The following is a 21,535-nucleotide window of genomic DNA, read 5'->3' on the forward strand; positions in this document are numbered from 1 at the left end:
CCTCCCTTGTAAGGTTAGGAGTGAGAAGGGTTTCCCTCTCAATCTTCCTTACTTTGGTCAGTGTCTTATTCAATAATTTTTCGCCATACCCCCTGTTCTGAAAACGGGATACGCACTTGGAGGCAGCCGCCTCAAAGTCGGAATCTCTGGAGCAATTTCTGCGGAGCCTCAATAGCTCTCCATAGGGAATGCTATTGATAAGTTGAGGAGGGTAGCTGCTGCTGGCAAAGAGTGTAGAATTGTCAGCAGTCTCCTTCCTATATAGGGAGGTATGAAGATGTTCTCCTTCAATGAATATTCTCAGATCCAGATACTCCGCTGCCACCGGACTCACTGAACTCGAGAAATGCATATTCAAGTTGTTATTGTTAAGTATGTTTATGTATTCATCTGCTGTTTCCTCCCCACCGTTCCATCCGATGAACAAGTCATCAATATAACGATGCCAGCATACCACTTTACCCTCCTGCTCCCTGATTTTTTTTTTTTTAAGTTTTTATTTATTAGATTTTTGAGAAAGAAAGAGATGAAAAAACAAGGAAGTAAGGAAATAGGGAGGAAAGAAACAGAGAGAGGCAACAATCTGCCACATTACCCCACACAGGGGGCGCTGAAAAGCATCGCTGTGGAAACCAACGGTATATAGAGGGAGAAGGGAAACTCCGTATGAAATGTCTTGGGCAGTGCCATTGTCCATCAGTCAGTATCGAGTGGAGAAGCGCCTAGTTCTTAGCAGTTATTCTGGAGTTCAGAAAGCTAGGGTCTCCAACCAAGAATACAGGTATATATGAAAGCTGTGTCTCCTTGTTTCACATGCGATGGGTGTCGCAACCAAAAGTGAACAACAAACCCCCCCCAACAACCCCCAAACCCCCCCAACCCCCCACCCTTCCCCCAGTGGTGGCGATCAGCATTCAAACAAATCCCCGGCATTCATGACGGCAGTTAGACTTGGAAGAGGTGTAGTGCACGAAGCGCCGACGGGCAAACTGCGGATGGCAGGCCACTGGACAGGAATCTGACCAGGGGTCCCCAATTGAACATGAAATTTTTAAAGTTGCCCAAAAAAATATCAGACATTCTCTCCATACTTAGTAGTCGTCATAACCTTGCATGCCATAGCGAGATAGCTGGCGCTGACGGGCTTTTCCAAGCGGCCGCCAGGGTCAACTTAGCCGCTCCCAAGCACAGCCATATAATGCGTTTATCAGCTCTAGTTTGGTGTTCCAACACCGGGTCTCTAAGCCCCAACAGGACATACTCTATTGAGTCCGGAATCGGGTAACCCATCACATCCTTAATGTGGGATAGGATCTCGGTCCAGTAGGGCTGGATGGCGGGGCAGTCCCACCAAATATGGCGGAAGTCACCCAGCATACCGCAGCTCCGCCAGCACCTGTCCGAAGTGGCCGGAAAGATCCGATGCAACTTAGACGGGTAGAGGTACCAGTCAAACAGAATCTTCAGGTGGGCCTCCTTGAGGTCAATCGAGTGATTATGTGTCGCCACATCTCGCCAGAGGCCCCTCCATTCGCCGTCAGAGATGTCCCTACCTAATGTAGTTTCCCAGTGGTCCATGTAGCGGGGGCGGGGAGATATCGCGGTGTCCAGTAACAACCCGTATAGGAAGGAGATCGTCCCCTTCATAGTAGACGTGTGGAGAATAAAAGCCTCAAACTTTGTCAGTGGTCTAGTAGCAGCGTCCACTACCTCCGATGAGGTCGCCCAGTGTAAGAGCTGGAGATGTCGAAAGCGTTCAGTGGGTGGGACACTATAATCCCGCATACAATTGTGGAAGGTGAGGGGTGCTACACCGTGAAACAGATGAGTAAGGGCTCTACAACCACCCCTCCTCCAGATGTCAAAGGGACCGTCAGTCAAGGCTGGAGGGAAGGCTGGATTGAAGTGAATAGGAGTAAACGGAGAGGGGAAGGTGGTCCACCGGTCGTCGCCACTAACCGTGTCCCAGACCTTTAGAACCGTGCTGGTGGGAGTACTAATATATGCATTCTTGGGGCGATCAGTCTTGGGCTTCCAGGCTAAATCCCAGATGGACCTCCCGGCCACACTTCGATCCATATGGAGCCAGTGCTTCTCTGAAAGCTGCTGGGACCATTCCACCAGTATCCTCAGTTGAGCAGCTTTATAATACAGATGCATGTCCGGGAAACCCACCCCCCCATCCATACGTGGACGGCGTAGTACTGCATAAGAAAGCCGAGCCCGGCCGCTCTGCCACACAAACTTCAGCATCATGGTCTTAAGCCGACGAACATAGGCCAATTCCACCGGAATGGGTAGCGCCTGAAAGAGGTACAAGAGTTTTGGGAGGAGGACCATCTTGAGCGCGTGAATCCTGCCCAACCACGAGATGAACTTCGGCTTCCACCTCTCCAGCTCCGCGCGGATCGCCGTCATCATCGGTGGAAAATTGGCCTGAAACAGTGCGCCCAAGGTAGAGGTCAGTCGCACTCCCAGATACAGCAAGGAAGAAGTCGACCACGACAGCGGAGTAATCGCTCGAACCTGTTGCACATCCTCGGGGGGAAGAGTGAGGTTCAAAACATATGATTTAGTGAGGTTAACCTTGAAACCCGCCACCTCTTCAAAGGTAGAGAGCAGCTCATGGACATGGGGCAATGATAGCGCCGGGTCCCTGATCGAGAGTAACACATCATCCGCGAAGAGCGTGATCTTATGTTGTTCGCCCAAAAAGGGGAGGCCCAAAATGCGTTCATTCTCCCGAACCGCGAGTGCCAACGGTTCAATACTAAGAGCGAAGAGGAGGGGGGAGAGAGGACAACCCTGATGCGTTCCCCGCGAATGTCGGAAGCACCCGGACCTATGGCCATTAACCATCACTCTAGAGGTGGGGTTGCTGTAGTTAGCCTCAATCATTCGAATGAAGCGGGGCGAAAACCCGAAGGCCTCCAGGGTGCGGTGGAGAAAGCCCCAATCGACACGATCGAAAGCTTTCTCCGCGTCAAGCCCCACCAAGACTGCTGGTATATGAAATCTATTAGCCTTTTCGATCAAGTGGAGCACGCGTCTCAAATTGTCATGAGTTTGTCTGCTCTTTATAAATCCGGATTGGTCCGGATGTATAAGGACCGGCATTAAGTCCTGCAATCTACTAGCTATAATAGATGAGTACAGCTTAGCATCTAAGTTGAGGAGCGCTATCGGACGCGCACTCGGTATGGTCTTTCCCCAGTTTGGGGATGACGGTAATCAGGGCTTCGGCCATAGTCTCAGAAGTTCTCCCCTCGGATGCCATGTCGTTAAAGAGGGAAACCAGGTAATCACAGAGGTCCGACGCAAACGTCTTATAAAACAAGGCAGTGTAACCGTCAGGACCTGGGGCCTTGTGTAGTTTCAAGGCCTTGATGGCATCCAACACCTCTTCCCTAGAGATGGGGGAGGACAGCAGATCATTCCAGTCTCTGGACACCTGAGGGATCGGAAGGCCCTGCAGGAACGCAGACTGTGCCTCTGGGTCAAGGGTGTCGCTTGAATAGAGATCCGCGTAAAATCGGCCGAAAAGAGACACCTTTTCCCGCGTCCCTGTGTTGTACAGAACCCGCGTGGTCTTGTATGCCCCCAATGTAGTCTTTCTCACGTTTATCACGAAGTTGTCGGGCCAAGTGACGCCCCACCTTGTTCCCCTGGGAGTAAGAGATGCGCCTGAGGCGCAGGAGGGTAAACTCAGCCCGGTTGTTATAATGGGCCTTCAATTTCCCCCTCACCGCCATTAACGGCTGCAGGGTCACCCTAGAGGGGTTAGTTTTGTGCGCTTGTTCTAAGTTAGCAAGCTCCGCCTCCAGGTCCTCCCGCTCTTTCCTCCGCAATTTATTGAGGTTCGCATTAAGGGCGAGGCACGTGCCTCGTAACGAGGCCTTGCAGGCATCCCAAGTGACATACACCGAGGTGTCAGAAGGAGGGTTAAGGGTCATAAACTCCCCTATAGCTCTCCGTAGCTCCTTACAGGACGTCTCATCCCGCACCAGCGCTGTCGGAAAGTACCACTTCCGCCATCCGTCCCCCCCCACCTGCCAGTGCAACCCCAGAACCACCAGGCTATGGTCAGACACAGAAAGCGGGAAAACACTAGACATCCGGACATCACCCCTAAGGGCCTGGCTGACAAAGACATGATCTATGCGGGAGTAGGAGCGATGAACATGTGAAAAAAATGTGTAATCCTTGGTATGCGGGTGTAAGAACCGCCAGCTGTCTATCAACCCCAGGTCACCTATTTGTCTTTGCGTTTCATCTGAGAAGATCCCAGAGTCCGCCCTACGTGTCCCCGAACAGTCCATGTCCTTGTCCCACACCATGTTAAAGTCCCCCAGGAGGAACAGGTGCTCCTCTACAAAGTCTCCCACCCTGACCATCAAGTCCTGCAAAAACCCATTCTGTCCAGCGTTAGGGGCATAAATAACCACAAACGTGCATTGTCGACCATACAGTGATCCCTTCACCATCAGCCAACGCCCCTCCTTATCAATGCTCACTCCTAGGGGCTGAAAATGAAGGGATGCTTTAAACATGAGGGCCACCCCCCTATGTTTGGTGGATGCAGACGCTCTATAAATAAGGGGGAACTGTTTGTGTCGGAGTCTAAGTTCATCTTTCTTAGCTAAGTGGGTTTCTTGGAGGGCTACCACATCGAGTTGGTGATCCGACAGGTACTTCCAAAGTTTCTGGCGCTTCTGCGGAGAGTTGAGGCCCTTCACATTCCAGGTACCCACACTAACAGGCATAGGGACGTAGTAGGTTCCTGCTCTGCATGCCTCTCAGTGTGGTCCGGTCCCCTCCCTGGCCACGGCCAACTGCAGTTCTGGACGCCCCCGGGCCCGGCCAATCCCCAATCGTCTCCCTCCACCCGCCCCTCCTCCCTCCTCCCCTCAACAGTACCACACCGTCAACCCTCTCAAGGCCAGGCACATACAAGGAACTGCCAAACATGTCAGAATGAAAGCAACTGAACAGAAGCGGCAACAGCAAAGGCCAAATCGACATCCCCCCTCGGGAAGCATCACCCAGCCCCCCCTCCAGCTCCAAGTGACCCACACCTAAGTAGCCCATAGCAAGTACAGAGTCCATGACCAGACCTAATATAGCGGCTGCGCCTGAGAGAAGGCACCAGCAACAGAAGCCAAGGAATAACGCCTCCAAATGAGACAGCACATCACATATACAGCAGTCAGACGCCACCACTTTCCCACCCAACCCCTTCCCCACCCCACAAAGATAGAAATAACAATGAAAAATGATACCCAAAACAGTAATAGTAAGAACGATACTCATCGTGATCTCAACGAAGCGTCCCAGAACAGTGCAGCGCACCATGAAGTCACTGGGAGGGGGGTGAGAGACCTCAATACGATCTCCCAGGGCCTCGGTCCGGGGTGTCTTCTCACAAAGTACTGGTATACCCATGAACCAAAGAACGTTGGCACCTCCGGCCCCTCAGGACCGGCAGTCACAAGTCAGGCCGCTACAGAGCTCTGCTGCGAAGATGGCAATGTTGCTGAGGTGACGGAGGCCACCGCGTCTCCCCTTTCCAGCAGGCTAGTTGCTCGATCCGGCCGCCCACGATCCGGTCCCGACCCCACTCTGTGCCAAGAGGAGGATCGGTGTCGCCGCCTTGGGGAAGGGCTGCTCACTCTTGAAGCTGGAGAATCATCCCCGATGCCCAGAAGATCTTTAGCCATCTGTAGTGAGCGTATCTGTGCCAGTCTATTCTGCCACCGGAAAATTATGCGAAACGGATGGCCCCAGGAGTAGGAGATATTGTGGTTGCGTAGGAAAGCCGTGACCGGTCTGAACTCCCGCCGTTTCTGAAGAGTTGTCGCTGCGAGATCCTGATATAGTTGCGGGCGATGGTCACGGAACTGCAGAGAAGGGGCGTCCCGCGCCTTCTTAAGGATTCTTTCCTTGAGCTGAAAGTCATGGACACAAACTAGAATGTCCCGGAGGTGGTCCTCCTCCCCTACGTGGCAGTCCAACTCTGTGGACCCTATCCATTTGGATCTCTTGTACCTCCTCGTCGTCCAGGATCTGGCGGAAGAGGTCATGGACGTAGCCGCGGAAGTCCCCTGCTTCCCCATCGCTCGGAACCGCTCGTATGCGGATGTTGTTTCTCCTGGAGCAGTTCTCCAAGTCCTCCGCATGTGCCTGCAGGTCCAGGTTCTGCTCCGTGAGCCTCAGCACATCTTGCTGTAGCTGGTGGACGTCATTTGCCATGTTAAGGTCGTGGTCCTCGAGTGTGGCCACTCTTTCCCCCACAGAGTCCACGTCCCGCCTCACCTCCCGAAGGTCAGAGGTCAACTGCGCTCGGAGGTCCGAGATATCCTCCTTGATGGACTTGAATAGGTCGGTCATGAATGCTTTAGTGGCCGGCGCCTCGTCATCGGAGCATTTAGGCGAGGAGCTTGGACCAGGGGAAGCCGGCTGCTGAGCGCCCTTCGATTGTCCATCTTTCCCGGGCTTCCCCTTGCGCAACGAGGTAGCCATCCTGACCTTCCCGAAACGTCCCGTAGGGCACCACGAACCGCACCACTCCGCCACTAGTTAGATCTACCCAGGAGCTCCAGAGGGTACCCCCAGCGGTGGCCCAGGGTGCTCGGTACAAGTTCAGGTCGTAGCCCAGGCAGCCAACAGTTGATGTGTCCGTCCCCTTCGGTCAGCCACTACAACCCCGAAGAACACAGCGGCTGAGGCCCAGCACAGATGTAGGGAGGTGGGCAGGAGCCCCCTAAGCTGCCAGGTTGGCAAGGGTACTGCGGGTCCAAGCACAATTCTCGGTGTTCACTCCACTCTGCACACAAACCGGTCCCAACCACCTCTCCGGTGCATCAGGCCCCTCGGAGAACCAGCAATGTCGGGGCTCTCCCAGGTGGGAGCCGGTCGGGGCCGTCACCGCAGTGCCTGAGGGTACTTCCCACCTAGTCTTCAGACCGCCGACGCAGCAGTCGCCGCCTCTCCTGTCCACTCCAGCTTCTCTTCGAATCGCCCTGAGGTCGGGATCAGCCCGTCCCAGCTAGACCAGGCGCCACCACTCGTTATTGCCGCCACGTGGCCCGCCCCATGCCGCTGTCCGTTGCCCGCTGTTCAGCCCGTCTCCAATCGGGCGCACTCCTTCCCCCGCGGCCAGGGCACCCACCTCACGTGCACCGGCCGGGGACCGCCACTGCATGCGGGTCCGGAGAGCAGCGCGGAGCGATTTCCCCACCAGGCCGTAGACCGCGGCCTCGAGTAGAAGGGCGGTCGCCCTCGGCTCCAGATGCTCGCCGGCAATAGGCTCCTCCCCCCGGGGAGGCTGAGAGACCCAGCGATAATTCGGCGTCCCTGCGCTACAGCTCAACTCCGGTGGCTCCCATCTCATCAACCCGGCAGGTCTATCAGTTTCCGCTGCTCCGGGGATCACGGGCCTCCCTCGTGTGCCTGCTCACCCGAAGTGCCTCGGTCCCGAACACCGCTTCCGATGCCGGAGCCGTTGGAACCACTCCTGTGCGTCCGGGATTCACACCGCCGACAGGTAGCACTCTGCAGCACTGCTCAGGCGATCAGGTGCCAGAAAGAGCTCCGGAGCCGTGCTTTACAATGCTATACAAGGCCCGGGGCCGGAGAGGACCTAAAAACACGTCCTACTCCGCCGCCATCTTGGCCACGCCCCCCTGCTCCCTGATTTTACAGCTCCTGGGAACCTGCTCCTCCCACCAGCCCACGAATAAATTCGCGTAGCTGGGAGCGAAGCAGGTTCCCATCGCTGTCCCTGACTTCTGTATATATAGTTGATCTTCAAACAGAAATATATAGTGTGTCAGGCAGAATTCAATGAACTTCAGAATCATGTTATTATGTCTGGCGAAACGTAGTTGACGCTGTTCCAAAGCATGCCTCACAGCCTCCAGGCCATGTTGGTGTTCAATGCTTGTGTACAAGCTTGTGATGTCCAATACAATCATTAAATACCCCGGTTCCCATTCCAAATCCTATATATATATAAACCTATAATATAAATATAAAAATACATTATATATAAGTTAAAACATTAAATACTTTTTTTTAGATAATATTTTATACTACATTACATATAACAATACAATAACACTACATTAAATATAACAATACTGAAAACGTTGCATAGCGTAGTGGATAAAATTACTATTCCCACTCCAGCGAGTGGCACAGTAGGGAAAGTGGTGGATAAGAATTACTATTCCCACTCCAGCGAGTGGAACAGTAGGGAAAATGTTGTATAGTGGGTGGGTAAAAATGACTATTCGCACTCCAGTGAATGCAACAGTAGGGAAAGTGTTGAATAGCGGGAGGGTAAAAATGACTATTCCCACTCCAGTGAGTGCAACAGTAGGGAAAGTGTTGGATAGCGGGAGAATAAACATTACTATTCCCACTCCAGTGAATGCAACAGTAGGGAAAGTGTTGGATAGCTAATTTAATATTCCCACTCCACCAAGTGTAACAGTAGGGAAAGTGTTGGATAGCATAGGGGCATATTTTAGTATACCCACTCTTGCAATATAATTAGCATTAATTAACAATTAAATATCTTTTTTAAATTAATTTACCTCCCACCATTCTCCCTATAAATATCACCTACAATATTGTAAAATATTAATAAATTATCATAATTAATTATTAATTAAGTAATTAACTAATAACTATTAACAATAAAATTAATAACCATCGAGTCTAAATTAATTAACACACTTAACACTATAAAATAACTTTTACTAAATAATATATAAAAAGAATACAAATTAAATTAAAATTAAATTACTCAGTGATCCCTCGTCTCTGATGGTTGTGGCCTCTTATCTGGTGGCATTACACCTGCTTTTGGGACAAAATTCAATTCTTCCTCCACGCTACCCAGTCTTTCTTTACGAGGCATTAGTAAACCATTGATGACAGTTGTTAGCTTCTCACTAAAATGGGGTCCATTCTAATTTGTCCAGGGGTTACTGTTATTATCAGCTGTCCCTTGTAGCGAAGGTATATCTGGGGAACTCAAATTGACAGGAATTTGGTTCTGGGTCTTTCTTTTATGTTTAGCTGCTGGTGGTCGAATTGGAATGATATTTGCAGCTTTAGCTATACCTGTTATGTCCTGGGGTGGGGAAATAGGAGCTGATGCTGGTTCTAACACAGTAGGCAATTGGCAGGCTATAGAGTTCACAGACCCATTAATGCATCCTGAGCTCTGGGAATCTTGATAATTACCTAGGCCAGACTTCTCCTTGGAAGGTGTTATTCATTCTGTTGGAAGTGGGGGTCCTTATCTCTCACTGCCATCACCAAATGCTGGAGGCGGGAGTCCCTGACCCCTCGTTTCAACGTTAGGTTAAGTAAGGACACTGTCTGAGATAGCCCTGCTCACCCCCTTAGTAGCTTGGCACGAGCAGCCAGGCTTATCTCCAAGGCAAGAGTGTACAGTATGTGCAACCACACTCACAGCAACCCAATGATGTCACCACAAATAGACTCACACAGGTTTTTATAAAATGAGTATAATCTTTATATAAGAAGTTATACGATTTGATCACACAATACAAAACCAACATAAAAAGAATGGGTAGTATTCCTTCCGGTGGGTTGGTAGGTTCTAATCCCAACCACAGCTTCTAACCAACAGTTAAGCTCACTTCTAACCACTTCCAAAAGGTTAGGCAAGTCGTATTATGAGAATCACACACGTTGCAAAAGAAAAGAAATACTGCAATGCGTAATGATATTCTCTTGTACTGTGCAACAGAGAAACAATGCTTTACATAGCGCCACAGTCATGACTTTTGCAGTAGAAGGAATAATGCAATGCATATCACTACAAGCATGCCCTGTACCAGGAAGAAACAAAGCAATGCATCATGCTACAATCATGTACTGTGCAAAGAAGAAATAATGCACTGCACCACATTATAATCAGGTACTGTGTGATGAAGAAATAATGCAATGCGCCATGTTACAATCATGTACTCTGCAAGGGAAAAATAACTCAGTGCGTAGCGCACCAAGAATGTAGTTCATCAGGCAGAAATGAGGTCAGGCGTCATACGACAGATCGATAGTTTATTAGCAGCAATAATGCAAAGTGTAATACAACAGTTTAGGTGCTCCGTTAACAGTGCCCCCCAATATGGATCAATGATGACACAAAAGTACTGCTCCTCACTCTGGCCCCAATATTCCAACTCCTTGGGCCAGCATGGGCCGAGATCTGAGCTGAAGCAACAGGCTTACACAGCTGAAAGAAGTGAGAGGGTGAGAGAGTGCCCCTTTGGGTCTGTACCCCAGCCCAGGTGGTGATCCACGTTACCTGGGTGGCGTGACCCCACTCTCCTCTCCTCCTTCAGCGACTTGGGTCTTGACCCAGAACTCCGTCAATGGGTACGGCATCCCAGCTCCAATGGGGCTGCCGGTCCCGGCCACTGCTGTTTCACTCCAAGGGCCCAATGACCTGACCCTCCTTCCGGCAGTCTAAGTGAACACCGAGACCCACCCTCAGCACTGTGGATATTTACTTCAAATTCGGTGCACACACTACCCAGGCACTCCTCACCAGCGCCTCAGGTTGCACCTCAACATGCACTCTGTGCGTCGGAGACTCGCCTCTTCTCTGGTGCTCACGATGACCCAGCGCTCTTCACCCACGCCTCTGCTTGCACCTCGACACGCATCCTGCGCATCTGCGTGTTCGAGGCTCACTTCTTCACTCTGTGCACACCACGACCAGGCGATCTTCACCAACACCTTGACTGCACTATGACACACACTCTGCGCGTCCGAGTCTCACTACTTCACTCGGTGCACACAACGACCAGGCACTCCTCACCAACGCCTTGGCCTGCACCACGACATGCACCCTGCGCATCCGAGTCTCACTTCATCTCCCCGTGCACACAACGGCCAGGCGCTCCTCACCAATGCCTTGGCCTGCACCACGACACGCACCCTGCGTGTCGATACTCAGCTTACTCCTGCATGCCCACAATCACAAGGCACAACTTCTGAGGGTCTCAAGCTGCAAAAGCACTTGCACACTGCACTGCTTGGGACTTATGTTCCTGTGTTTCCAAACAGGGAGTCAGCTCACCTCAGGCCCTTGGGATAACAAGACACAGCACAAAGCACAGTCTTATTCAAGCAAGGGGACCCAGCGCCTTCAAGCATAGTGCCAACAGCCTCTCCCTTGGTTAGAACAGCAAAGTGCAGAACAGCCCCAGATCACGAAGCAAGGATTGGTCTTTCCACAGCAGTCTCTTCAGTTGCTCCTTCTTTAGCAGAGGTTCCTCTTGACCACAGAATGGGTCCAAGACTTTTCAGTCTCAATCCATTTCTATTTCATTCGAACGTTCAGGGGTTTCAGCTCTCATAGTTATACTCCTTAACATCTTTGAAGTTTGACTGTGCTCAGGGTCCCCGACCCCTCCCTAAATCAGTTCTGGGTGTCTCCCTCCCAGTGTCACCTATCTTCCTTTGATACTGGGAGTCTGGATCCTTAATCACTCTGCAGGAAATGGGTCAATTGGTTTATAGCACCAGCCCAGGACGTTTCACCTCCCGGGCTTCTCCTCCCCCTACTCTCCAGATGCAGGGCAGCCTGGTGCCATCTCAACCCCTCCATGGGTCAGGCCTCTCACCTTTCAGATCCAGGCAGGCAATCCACATTTCAGCACAAAACTCAGCCACTTTCTAAAAGTGTGGTTTCTGAACACACAGTGACAAAACCACCTTCACAGAAAAATGGGTTATGACACTGTCAGTTCATACATACTAAACTTCACCTCTCCATTATAAACTTACAGGAAACTAGGCTAACACACACAACACCCAGCCTCCCCCATTCTGTCCTATGGGCAGGATGGCCTTTCAGCAGTGAAAAATGAAATGGAGCGTTTTTCACTGTCAGGACATAAAATACACCTTCGTCTATGTCCTGCCTTTTACCTACACTGCACCCTGCCCAGGGATTACCTATAACCTACCACAGGGGTGTCCAATGTGTATGTAAAAGGGAAAGTCAGGCCTGACAAGTGGTTGCACTTGTCAGGACAACATGCTAACTTAGCAAACTGTGAACAGGCCCTACACTGCAGGCCTGAGTTCCCATCCATGCGCACCTTTGCATTACTAGCCCTGGCACACACAGTGCACATCACGAGGGACTTTACTAGTGAGGCAAACATACCAATCATCGCCAACCAATTACCATGGCATTTTACATAGGGAACATTTGTACTTTGACACTGATCAGCAGTGGCAAAGTATCCAAAGCATCTAAATTGGCAACTCTATGTCGGGAAAACGGTCTAGGGGGAAAGCAAAAAGTTTAGGGAACTTTAGCAAAAAAGGCAGAGTCCTACACATTCAGTTCGTCCATTTTGGCCAGTCAAACTAAAGGACATACGCCGCTCAGCTAGGTCAATTTGTTTAGATAGAGCTCCCATGGCACGGGCAAGAAAGGTATCTATGGTGGATCGCTTAGGTGTAATAGTTGGCTCAGTAGAAGACTTTCTGCCCCCAACCTTCCGTTTACCCATACTGCTGGCTACTAGCTAGCTTGTATGAGATGCAGAAAAAGAGGGAAAACAAACTTACTTCCCAGTAGTCCCTCAGGTTCCTGTAGCTGTCATCCACTGGTGGTAGTAGTGTAATGGTGTTCCAAAACGCGAATAGAGGACCACAAAAAGAAAAAACTAAAGGGTGGGCCCAGCCCAGGGTCTGTCAGCTGCTGACCGGCTGAAGGGTGCAGACCAGTGGCAGTCCGTGGTGGGAGTGCTGCTTGGAGCTGACGTGGTGCGGGAGAGGGGCAGGGTGGGGGGTAGTAAACTACAGATTACAGCTGATTAGAGGTAAGAAAACATATAAATAAATGAAACAAATTTCGTAGCCCACGCTACATTGATATTTTTGTATGTCACTATTGTGTGCATCTATATTGCGTAAATGAGCTAACTACGGAGGAGGTATAAAAATATCCATGAGTACAGAAAGTGGTAAATGATACATCTGGAGTGGGAATCAAATGTAAACACAAGTTAGATGCACCTACTCTTTCTGTGGCATTTCGAAGAGAAATGTAGGTTGACAGAGAACTGCAATCAGATTTTATTTGTACAGCATTAGAATCCAACTGTAATTTTATTTTGAGTTCACACACTATATTATCAAGAAGGATATGAACTGAGAAAGAACTCCAGATGTTTGAGGAATCACCAGAACAGGAGAACTTCTGAGTGGAGTATTTTCTGAACTTGGTATTCCTAACGACAGAAGAGCTTTATTTGGTTCTATTCCTTTGAGATACATTGATGTTTTTGCTAGTTGTACATATGGGTGGAATGCCTTTTACGTGATGCAGGCTATTTTACATGTAGTCTAAACTACAAGGGAGAGCCATTTGTGGATTATGAAGACTGGTGTATTATGTTGAAATTTCATGATGTCAGAGATCAGTTGGTCAATAAGGTGTAATAAATGTTTAAAGAAAGCAATCTGTTTCTTCAGAGGGCCATTGCATAAGAAATTCCTATGTTTAATCTGTGAAGTCACTTGGGATTGCCCATTAGTCCTCAATTTTGATTTTGGGAGGAACTGATTGTTATTTCTAGTTATTCTCATTTGGGTGTTAGCTTTCTTAAATATGGCTTTTACATGCGACTTGAGGTTTTGAGCCAAGGATTATTCCTAGAGATTTGGAACAGGTTACTATCACGGATGAGGTTCCTACATTATTTATAATGTTTTTACTTTCTGGTGGAAGTTGGTTATTGGATTTTGGACTGAGGTTCAGAAATTCTGTTTTGAGATTTGATGGGATTGAATTTCAGTTTCATCAGTCTCAACCATGATTGGATTCCAGACAAACTTGTGGTAAACTTTCAACATATAGATTGAAAGATATGGAGGCAAGAACTGAGCCTTGGGGTACACTGAAGGCTGTTGGTGTCATTTCAGAGTAAGGGTTCCCAATCTTTTCACACTGAAGTCTTACAATGATGTATAATGTGAACAATTTAAGAACTGTGGGGCATATTATCAAGACAGGCGATAAAATTATCGCCGCTTTAGCAGAAAACTTTAGCAGAAAACTGCCACTAAAACGGCGATAATGGACTTGATAATATGCTCTATGGAATTCCAGCAGAAGCCCATGTTAAATGTGGAGGACATCTAACATGGGCTTCAATTGGAATTCCATAGAGCATATTACCAAGCCCATTATTGACATTTTTGCGGCAGTTTGCTGCCGCTAAAGCGGCGATAATTTTACCAACTGTCTTGATAATATGCCCCTGTATTTTCAAGAACCATCCTATCATGAATTAAAACCAGGAGATTTGCAAAAAAATCTATTGAAGGCAACTAATAGAACTAGTAGTACAAGCAGTCAGTGCCTTTCTTAATCAAAGAGCCAAATTTGCTATGAGAGCTATTTACATTCTCTACACAGACCTGAAACTGTATAGGGCGGGTCCCAAAATGTGGTTACTGTCAATATGCTTAGTACGTTGAACAGCAACACAAGTTTGTAAATAATTTACAGAGTCTGGGAAGCCAGTGTTTGGTCAGAATTTGTTCATAGCATAAGTAACATATGCTTGCTCGGGGAAGGAATTTATAATATAAGCCCATAAAAGGGCCAAGACATTCCCCTTGTGGATGCCTTTGCAATATAAGGAGGAAAAGTGTTGTGGTGGTAATGAGAGCGTCTTGATTACGCAGTAACTTATTTAGTTGTGTGCATGGCTAAGAGAGTGCAGACACATCAATTGTATAGATATGCTTTTTCAGATATCAGAAGTTGTGTTGGGAGATGAAGGGAGAGTGCCAGTTGCATTTATGATGGTAGTTGCTTGTGTGAGCAGTGGTTTACAAATTCATCACATCTAGATTCATTAATCTGAATTTCTGTATCCATATGTCCACTGGTTTGACTTTTAAGACTATTGAACAATTCATTTTGGTGGCTTAAGCACAAATCAAGTTTTTTTGTTTTTGAAAGATTGACATTTTACTTTATAGAGAAGATACTTGTAAGATATTCTCTCCAGTTCCATGCTTTTTCTGTTGCTTTCAGCAGTCCTAAGAACTTTCCTGTGGCTGATGATGTTTGATCTGTGCTAATGACCTATTTTCTTCTATATTTGATCATTTGGAGGGTTAGCTTGGTCTAGAATATGGGCAAAATTGTGATTGCAGCCTTGGAGGGGGAAAGCATTTGCATTCTTGTGTTGTATCTGTACCAAGGAGATAATTATTTTGGAGAAAACAGATTTCTCAATGTTTTTATTGGTTTCTGTAATATAATAAAATAATATATGATAATATATTGATATATTATCCAACTGTGTTTTTGGTGGAGCGAGTCATAACAATAGGGAAAGGAAGTAGACAATGAACCAACCAGTCCAATGGGCAAGATTACAAGATTGATATAATATTCATTCTAGTAGTGATCATTTTAATAATTGTAGGAAATATTTTGTTGTGTAAATGAGCCAGCCTGTGAAGAGTATTTCTTTGATAAAGGAACCTTCTAGCGTAGTCGTTTTCCGATAGCAACTTTCATGAGCATTACAAATTTATCATTTGTAATTCCTAACTTTCTAAAATATTTTTGTTTTGATGAAGGTCACCTCAGAGACTGAAAGCAGTTAAAGTTAGTCTGCTCTAATTATGGTACTGAAGCAACTAAATTGTGCAAACAATGTGGGAAATTCCTCCTTAGTGCAATTTATTTGATTGTCGCATCATGAAAAGTCATTTTCATGGTACATATATACATACATATACATATATATATTGTTAAAAACATGTGTATTTGAATATCATTAAAGTAACTTACCTGTGAAGGTAAAGACGGTGAAGTAAAGGCAGTAAATGTACTAGTAATAACTCATGGTATAAGATCCACAATGTAATGACTCCAATGTAAGGCCTGTAATGTAGCAGTAGCATACCAATACACTATGTACTATACCATTGCAAGACAGCCAACCACTATTATGCTTAAATGTATTCAGGTGGCAGCTTGTTTTCTTTAAGAATTGATCATTTGCCAGCAGTCGGTTCCATGCATTGTTGCAGAAGGGTGTTATAAAGGAAGGTTTTATTATTAGTTTTAATTATTTTTGTTTGAGGTTCCTTCTAGATATATTTTCTACGTAATTTAACAGTGATCAGAAATGATTCTGATGATTTAACACAGGGGCTCTAGATTGGTGGCAGATACTGAGATGAAATTTAGAAGTTTTTTAGTCAGGTTTGACACCTCGGGTGTCACCTGATCTTCTGTGATCAACAGAAAAGAGGCTTTAATGAGCACTAAGGGGCTGATTATGATGGCGGGCGGACATCCTAACGGGGATGGACACCGCCAGACATAGCGTTGGCGGTCCCACAGGGCAAATAATGATGCGACCGACACTGTGGCGGTCGCATTGCCCATCTTTTACATTGCTGGACTGTTCCCATGAGGCACAGGGTCCGACTGATTCGCATATGGTCATGTCTGAACTGGGGTGGTGGAGTGAGCTAAAGAATGATGATGGATTAAACCCAGATCAGTTGACTGGGGTGAGTGTTTGATTTGCTCCAACGCTCCGTCCTTCATCCCCTTTGGTATCACTTTGTTCGCCCTAAGTTGCCAGGGTATGCCCAGACGTTGGTCCCTTGCTCACTTTGCCACTGGATTCAAGCTAGCCTGGCAGATGATGGCTGATTAGCCAGAAACTGGTCCCAGGACGCTTGTCTGCGGTCCAAGGAAGACATAGCGTGGCAGTTTGGGCTGGACTATTCTCATGAGGTACAGGGTCAGACTGATTTGCATATGGCCATGTCTGAACTGGGGTGGTGGAGTGAGCTAAAGAATGATGATGGATTAAACCCAGATCAGTTGACTGAGGGTGAGTATTTGATTTGCTCCAACGCTCCACCCTCTATCCCCTTTGGTATCGCTTTGTTCGCCCTAAGTTGGCAGGGTATGCCAGGACGTGGGTTCCTTGCTCATTTTGCCACTGGATTCAAGCTAGCCTGGCTGATCATGGCTGATTAGACAGAAACCGGTCCCAGGATGCTTGTTTCCGGTCCAGGGAAGACATGGCTTGGCAGCTCGGGCTGGACTTTTCCCATGAGGCACAGGGTCAGACTGATTTGCATATGGCAATGTCTGATCAGGGGTGGTGGAGTGAGCTAAAGAATGATGATGGATTAAACCCATATCAGTTGACTGGGGGTGAGTGTTTGCGTTGCTCCAACACTCCGTCCATCATTCCCTTTGGTGTCGCCATCTTTTACATTGCGGCGGGTGCTGCTGGCTGCAGCACCCCACGCAATATAAAAAAGAGGTGTTTTACATATCCCTGTACTAATTGACAGTTACCATGCAGTGCCTCTCACATGGTACAGAGATATGTAAGGGAGCAACATAGCTGACCCCAACACCCAAACAAAAGGGCCAAGGGGGAAGGGAGCCTGCTACTGGCCCCCAATGCCCATCCCCGCCAGCCTTTCAAAGGTGGATGAACCGCCATGGAAAGGCTGGTGGGAAGGGACCATACTAATCCCTACAGTGGTGCCTGCCAGGCACGCCACCATTGAAGGGATTGGGAGGCCCTCCGCTAGAACGGTGGGCTCATGGAGCACGTTGGATTAGTGGCGGTCGGACTTTCCGCCCACCATCAAAATGTGATGGGCGGGAAATGGCCTTACAATGGCAGCTTGTAGACTGTGCTGACTGATCTACTTTATTATTACTTGCAGACTCGGTCTGCCAAAATAACAGTCCACCTGGTCTATTTGGTCTATTTAGAGTTGGGTGAACTGTCATATTTTCACATGGGATGCCACCGCTGGCAAACATTTAATAACTTATCCATGGATATTTGACAGTTAGTACCCCAGTCCATCTGCCGTATTTATGGTAGGTTTTCTGACAAATTTGTTTCCTGTTCAGGACTGCCAAGAAAAACTGGAGGTCACTAGAAAAAAAGTATAAAGGACTCCCACATCCCAGGAGACAACTTTCGGTTTGTCAGGGTCATTTAGCTAATTTTGTTTTCAAAAAAATATATACTCTTGAATGGAATGGACTGTGCTTACATAGACCCGAACCCTCCTTGACCCCTCACATACATCAACTCAAGGATATGTTCCTGTCCACTGTTGCAAAATAGCACAAGTGAGACACATTCATTCATTCATAGCTTTTTCCCCATACATATATATCAGCAATATGGATTTTGCACATAGGACACTGCCCTATTTTCATGTGATGCCAGTCCCATGCATCTTGAGTGTCACCCTCTAGCCACAGAATGGAATTCAACATAAACACAAAGAATAATATTCAACAAAATACACCACACACCCAGCTGCAATACCTTCAATAATGGCATTTTGCATTGGAAGTGCAGAAACGGGTACTCATGTTGCAGTTTTGGTAAAAGCAGCCTTGTGGCCACATTGGATAAAGTGTATGCTAAAGCTAATGTTTTTGCATCATTGTTCTTGTTATGTTAATAGAACTGGATTTAATATGTTTGCAGTAGTACCAAAATGGAGAAAATATATTCAGAAAAAATGTGAGAACATTGCAATTTATTTTGGGACATATTAGCAGTAACCTCGTTAAAATTATCGCCCTTTTAGCGACAGGAAACTGCCACTAAAACGGCGATAATGGGCTTGCTAATATGCGTTACAGAATTCCAATAGAAGCCCAAGTTAGATGTGCAGGACATCTAACCTTGGAATTCGATAACGCATATTAGCAAGACCATTATCGCAGTTTTAGCGTCAGTTTCCTGCTGGTAAAACAGCGATAATTTTAACAAGGCTCTTCATAATATGCCCCTGAATCTCTATAATCACGTTTTTACCAACTTGGAAACCTAATCAACAAATAGCCATTGGTAAAAGAAAATGATGAAAAAAGCAGAATTTGTGATACATATTCAGCGTCCCTTCTAAAACAAATCAGAAACATTTTGCATTGTCTTCAATCTTTTTTTTTTTATGTTTCACACTTTAAAAGTGGACAAAACTGAATATCCATTCCAGATTATGTACAAATATCAAAAGTATAAAAAAATATATTTCTTCAGTTTTTACACTGTTGGGAAAGTGTGTATGTTATATAAACTTGACAAAAGCCTGTCCCCTTCACTCCCTATTATCTAAAGAGTAAAATTAATCAAAATACGTGTTACTTTTTTTATGCCAGTGCCACAAGGTATAAATTCACAATGCTACAGTACGCAGTAAAGGGTTCTTTTTTTAGTTCCAGGAAATGTTATTGATTTTCATAAAATAAGTCAGAAAAACAAAGCAATGGATAAAGAAATAAGGGGTAAAAAGGGAAATAAACAGGAAGATTATAATGGAGGACATAGTACATAGTTGTAATGGGTTGCAGTTGCATAGGACAACTTTGAACATGATTCAATGATGGTAGCGATACAGAATAAGCAGTTTTACATTTTAGACACCTTAAACAGTCCTACAGGAAGAGATAGAGATTTAGAGTTCAAGAAGTGTGACGAGGTTTCAGTTAGATTGAAACGATGTTGGGTCAAAAAGACTTTGAGAGGGAAGTGCTGGAAACAGTTGGTGTAGGAAGCAACGTAGTTATCCATAGTGTCCCAGAAGGGCCTAAGTTGAAATGTCCAGGGTGAGTGTTGTAGTGCGGTACTGTCTGCTCCTCTGATGAATGTTATCCAGTTGATCAAAGCGTGACAAGAAGCTTTCTGAGTGTACTTCCGGTTACATAGAACTATCTTGACTGTGGCTGTAAGTAGGAGATCTAGTAGGGTGCGTTCAGAGGGTCATTTGATACCAGGGTCAAGGAACCCTTTGACAAGAATGGAGAGTTCTTATTTGGTTTGGAGTTTAAGCAGTTTTGAAATGAAGGAGAAAACTTGTTCCCATAAAGGAGCCAGTGATTTACAGTGGAGAATTAGATGCGCCAGGTCACCTTTTTCTTCATTGAATTTCCAATAAGTCGAATCCTCTCAAATGTGTAGTGAGTAGAGGCTGGCAGTGGTCCAGAAGGCTTTGAGTGGAAGCCAATATTTTGTTAGGGAGAGTACTGGGGGGATTTTGTGGGTGGTCACTGATTTCCATATTTTTTTTCAAGTCATCTTCTGATATAGGGTCAGAAGAATGAGAGCTCCAAAAGATTGTTACGTTGACATTTAGGTTTGTCCTCTTTGAATGGAGTAGTTGGTAGAAGTTAGATACTTGGTGACCCAATTTGTTCAGTTTATGGATTAGTGGGGGTACGGAGGGGTCTCTGTGGTGGCTCTCAGATTTAGAAAGGCAACTTTGAGTTGAAGGAAGTTATAGAGTTCTGTTTGTTCTAATTAGAATTGTTTTTGCATGTTCGTAAAGTGTAGTTTTAGGTCCAAGTTGTTGTGGGAAGAGGATTCCCTTGTTAATCCATGTTGGCCAGTATAGTGTTTTCCTGTGGTCCCTACAATCCAGATTGTTCCAAAGAGAGGCTAGGTTAGACAATTTTAGTTGTGATGGTGGTTTTTATTATCTATGGTTATTAAGGCATGTTTGGTGTTGGTAAATATGTATTTAGAGTTAGTGAGTTGTTTAAAGGAGGAAGTGAGAAGCGTTTAAGTTGTTTTAAGTCCCTTTCTCAACTTCTAACCATACTGCTGTATAGCTATCTAGGTTTTAGGTCCAATTTGAGCCCTGTTTGGCTAAAAAAGCTGTTTGATAATCTCTAAAGTTGTCTAGGTTGACACCTCCTCGTGTGTTGTGTAACCTAAATCTTTTTGTGCAATTCTTGATTTTTTGTCCTGCCACAAAAATCTTGAAATGTATTTCTCTAGTTTCTGGCAAAAATCATCAGATATGACTAAGGGGAACATACTTATTAGATAATTGATGATTGGGGTTATTATCATTTTAATTGTCTCTAATCCAAGTAATACATTTGGGTGACCAGGAGTCTAGGATATTTTTGATTTTTGGAGGGTGATTCTTTTGTTAAGTTTAATAGTGTCTATAAATTCTGATTCCATTCGATTCCGGGAAATTTGATTTGGTGATTATGTCAAGTGAGACCAGATTTTCCTAAAATGTCTTTAGTAGTAAATATGTGCAGAGGTTTCACTTCAGATTCATCTCTGTTTAGTGTCTATCCTGGGACCTCAACATATTCTTCCATGGATTCCATGAAAGCTCTGATAGAGAGACCAGGGTTTTCCATGGCTACTAAGATGTCATCCGTGTATGTGGTGAGCTTAACCCGTTTATTTTTAAATTTGATTCCAACAATATTAGGCTTATCTTTTATGTCTAGTAGTAGGGGTTCTAATGCTAGGAGGAAGAGTGAGAGAGAGGGGCCAGCCTTGTCTTATACCTTGTTACAGTTTGAGTGGATTTGAGAAGGAACTTTTAATAAGAATATGAGCTGTTGGGTTCTGGTATAGGGCCATGGTGATTTGTATGAATCCTTCACCTATATTGAATGCTTCCAAGAATTGTCAGA

Source organism: Lissotriton helveticus, chromosome 6, assembly GCF_964261635.1.
Source record: "Lissotriton helveticus chromosome 6, aLisHel1.1, whole genome shotgun sequence".
Taxonomy (NCBI): domain Eukaryota; kingdom Metazoa; phylum Chordata; class Amphibia; order Caudata; family Salamandridae; genus Lissotriton; species Lissotriton helveticus.